Raw genomic sequence first — 4,806 nt, forward strand, 5'->3', positions numbered from 1 at the left:
GAAAAAAATTAGAAAAATTTATTTTAGCCGTAAATCGAAAATAATGGGGACACCGGAGCTGTTCGAAGCGCCGAGACGCGCCGCGTACGGCCGAATATTTTCTAAGTCCCAACGTACCGATCAAGAGTAAAGTACCATTTTCCTACATTAGATTTCGTTCTAAATGCTTAATCCCTATGTAAAAACGTTAGTTAAGCAAGAATATCGTATTTTTAAAAAAATCTAATGATAGGATTTTCCAGAAAATTGAAAAAACCGAAAAATGTCAAGAGTAAAGTGCCATTTTCTGACATTAGATTTCGTTCTAAATGCTTAATCCCTATGTAGAAACGTTAGTTAAGCAAGAATATCGTATTTTTAAAAAAATCTAATGATAGGATTTTTCAGAAAATTGAAAAAACCGTAAAATGTCAAGAGTAAAGTGCCATTATTTTAAACAATGTATCGTTCTAAATGCTTAATCCCTATGTAAAAAAGTTATTTAAGCAAGAATATGTTATTGAAAAAAATTAGAAAAATTTATTTTAGCCGTAAATCGAAAATAATGGGGACACCGGAGCTGTTCGAAGCGCCGAGACGCGCCGCGTACGGCCGAATATTTTCTAAGTCCCAACGTACCGATCAAGAGTAAAGTACCATTTTCCTACATTAGATTTCGTTCTAAATGCTTAATCCCTATGTAAAAACGTTAGTTAAGCAAGAATATCGTATTTTTAAAAAAATCTAATGATAGGATTTTCCAGAAAATTGAAAAAACCGAAAAATGTCAAGAGTAAAGTGCCATTTTCTGACATTAGATTTCGTTCTAAATGCTTAATCCCTATGTAGAAACGTTAGTTAAGCAAGAATATCGTATTTTTAAAAAAATCTAATGGTAGGATTTTTCAGAAAATTGAAAAAACCGTAAAATGTCAAGAGTAAAGTGCCCTTATTTTAAACATTATATCGTTCTAAATGCTTAATCCCTATGTAAAAAAGTTATCTAAGCAAGAATATGTTATTGAATAAAATGAGAAAAATTTATTTTAGCCGTAAATCGAAAATAATGGGTCGAGCGAATCGGTCGATTGCGCCGAGACGCGCTATGATGCAACAGACGAGCGATTGGAACGCCCGAATATTTTCAAAGTCCCAACGTACCGGTCAAGAGTAAAGTACCATTTTCCTACATTAGATTTCGTTCTAAATGCTTAATCCCTATGTAAAAACGTTAGTTAAGCAAGAATATCGTATTTTAAAAAAAATCTAATGATAGGATTTTCCAGAAAATTGAAAAAACCGAAAAATGTCAAGAGTAAAGTGCCATTTTCTGACATTAGATTTCGTTCTAAATGCTTAATCCCTATGTAGAAACGTTAGTTAAGCAAGATTATCGTATTTTTAAAAAAATCTAATGATAGGATTTTTCAGAAAATTGAAAAAACCGTAAAATGTCAAGAGTAAAGTGCCCTTATTTTAAACATTATATCGTTCTAAATGCTTAATCCCTATGTAAAAAAGTTATCTAAGCAAGAATATGTTATTGAATAAAATGAGAAAAATTTATTTTAGCCGTAAATCGAAAATAATGGGTCGAGCGAATCGGTCGATTGCGCCGAGACGCGCTATGATGCAACAGACGAGCGATTGGAACGCCCGAATATTTTCAAAGTCCCAACGTACCGGTCAAGAGTAAAGTACCATTTTCCTACATTAGATTTCGTTCTAAATGCTTAATCCCTATGTAAAAACGTTAGTTAAGCAAGAATATCGTATTTTAAAAAAAATCTAATGATAGGATTTTCCAGAAAATTGAAAAAACCGAAAAATGTCAAGAGTAAAGTGCCATTTTCTGACATTAGATTTCGTTCTAAATGCTTAATCCCTATGTAGAAACGTTAGTTAAGCAAGAATATCGTATTTTTAAAAAAATCTAATGGTAGGATTTTTCAGAAAATTGAAAAAACCGTAAAATGTCAAGAGTAAAGTGCCCTTATTTTAAACATTATATCGTTCTAAATGCTTAATCCCTATGTAAAAAAGTTATCTAAGCAAGAATATGTTATTAAATAAAATGAGAAAAATTTATTTTAGCCGTAAATCGAAAATAATGGGTCGAGCGAATCGGTCGATTGCGCCGAGACGCGCTATGATGCAACAGACGAGCGATTGGAACGCCCGAATATTTTCAAAGTCCCAACGTACCGATCAAGAGTAAAGTACCATTTTCCTACATTAGATTTCGTTCTAAATGCTTAATCCCTTTGTAAAAACGTTAGTTAAGCAAGAATATCGTATTTTTAAAAAAATCTAATGATAGGATTTTCCAGAAAATTGAAAAAACCGAAAAATGTCAAGAGTAAAGTGCCATTTTCTGACATTAGTTTTCGTTCTAAATGCTTAATCCCTATGTAGAAACGTTAGTTAAGCAAGAATATCGTATTTTTAAAAAAATCTAATGGTAGGATTTTTCAGAAAATTGAAAAAACCGTAAAATGTCAAGAGTAAAGTGCCCTTATTTTAAACATTATATCGTTCTAAATGCTTAATCCCTATGTAAAAAAGTTATCTAAGCAAGAATATGTTATTGAATAAAATGAGAAAAATTTATTTTAGCCGTAAATCGAAAATAATGGGTCGAGCGAATCGGTCGATTGCGCCGAGACGCGCTATGATGCAACAGACGAGCGATTGGAACGCCCGAATATTTTCAAAGTCCCAACGTACCGGTCAAGAGTAAAGTACCATTTTCCTACATTAGATTTCGTTCTAAATGCTTAATCCCTATGTAAAAACGTTAGTTAAGCAAGAATATCGTATTTTTAAAAAAATCTAATGATAGGATTTTCCAGAAAATTGAAAAAACCGAAAAATGTCAAGAGTAAAGTGCCATTTTCTGACATTAGATTTCGTTCTAAATCCTTAATCCCTATGTAGAAACGTTAGTTAAGCAAGAATATCGTATTTTTAAAAAAATCTAATGGTAGGATTTTTCAGAAAATTGAAAAAACCGTAAAATGTCAAGAGTAAAGTGCCCTTATTTTAAACATTATATCGTTCTAAATGCTTAATCCCTATGTAAAAAAGTTATCTAAGCAAGAATATGTTATTGAATAAAATGAGAAAAATTTATTTTAGCCGTAAATCGAAAATAATGGGTCGAGCGAATCGGTCGATTGCGCCGAGACGCGCTATGATGCAACAGACGAGCGATTGGAACGCCCGAATATTTTCAAAGTCCCAACGTACCGATCAAGAGTAAAGTACCATTTTCCTACATTAGATTTCGTTCTAAATGCTTAATCCCTATGTAAAAACGTTAGTTAAGCAAGAATATCGTATTTTAAAAAAAATCTAATGATAGGATTTTCCAGAAAATTGAAAAAACCGAAAAATGTCAAGAGTAAAGTGCCATTTTCTGACATTAGATTTCGTTCTAAATGCTTAATCCCTATGTAGAAACGTTAGTTAAGCAAGAATATCGTATTTTTAAAAAAATCTAATGGTAGGATTTTTCAGAAAATTGAAAAAACCGTAAAATGTCAAGAGTAAAGTGCCCTTATTTTAAACATTATATCGTTCTAAATGCTTAATCCCTATGTAAAAAAGTTATCTAAGCAAGAATATGTTATTGAATAAAATGAGAAAAATTTATTTTAGCCGTAAATCGAAAATAATGGGTCGAGCGAATCGGTCGATTGCGCCGAGACGCGCTATGATGCAACAGACGAGCGATTGGAACGCCCGAATATTTTCAAAGTCCCAACGTACCGGTCAAGAGTAAAGTACCATTTTCCTACATTAGATTTCGTTCTAAATGCTTAATCCCTATGTAAAAACGTTAGTTAAGCAAGAATATCGTATTTTTAAAAAAATCTAATGATAGGATTTTCCAGAAAATTGAAAAAACCGAAAAATGTCAAGAGTAAAGTGCCATTTTCTGACATTAGATGTCGTTCTAAATCCTTAATCCCTATGTAGAAACGTTAGTTAAGCAAGAATATCGTATTTTTAAAAAAATCTAATGGTAGGATTTTTCAGAAAATTGAAAAAACCGTAAAATGTCAAGAGTAAAGTGCCCTTATTTTAAACATTATATCGTTCTAAATGCTTAATCCCTATGTAAAAAAGTTATCTAAGCAAGAATATGTTATTGAATAAAATGAGAAAAATTTATTTTAGCCGTAAATCGAAAATAATGGGTCGAGCGAATCGGTCGATTGCGCCGAGACGCGCTATGATGCAACAGACGAGCGATTGGAACGCCCGAATATTTTCAAAGTCCCAACGTACCGATCAAGAGTAAAGTACCATTTTCCTACATTAGATTTCGTTCTAAATGCTTAATCCCTATGTAAAAACGTTAGTTAAGCAAGAATATCGTATTTTAAAAAAAATCTAATGATAGGATTTTCCAGAAAATTGAAAAAACCGAAAAATGTCAAGAGTAAAGTGCCATTTTCTGACATTAGATTTCGTTCTAAATGCTTAATCCCTATGTAGAAACGTTAGTTAAGCAAGAATATCGTATTTTTAAAAAAATCTAATGGTAGGATTTTTCAGAAAATTGAAAAAACCGTAAAATGTCAAGAGTAAAGTGCCCTTATTTTAAACATTATATCGTTCTAAATGCTTAATCCCTATGTAAAAAAGTTATCTAAGCAAGAATATGTTATTGAATAAAATGAGAAAAATTTATTTTAGCCGTAAATCGAAAATAATGGGTCGAGCGAATCGGTCGATTGCGCCGAGACGCGCTATGATGCAACAGACGAGCGATTGGAACGCCCGAATATTTTCAAAGTCCCAACGTACCGGTCAAGAGTA

This window comes from Megalopta genalis, unplaced genomic scaffold (assembly GCF_051020955.1).
Source record: "Megalopta genalis isolate 19385.01 unplaced genomic scaffold, iyMegGena1_principal scaffold0084, whole genome shotgun sequence".
Lineage (NCBI taxonomy): Eukaryota > Metazoa > Arthropoda > Insecta > Hymenoptera > Halictidae > Megalopta > Megalopta genalis.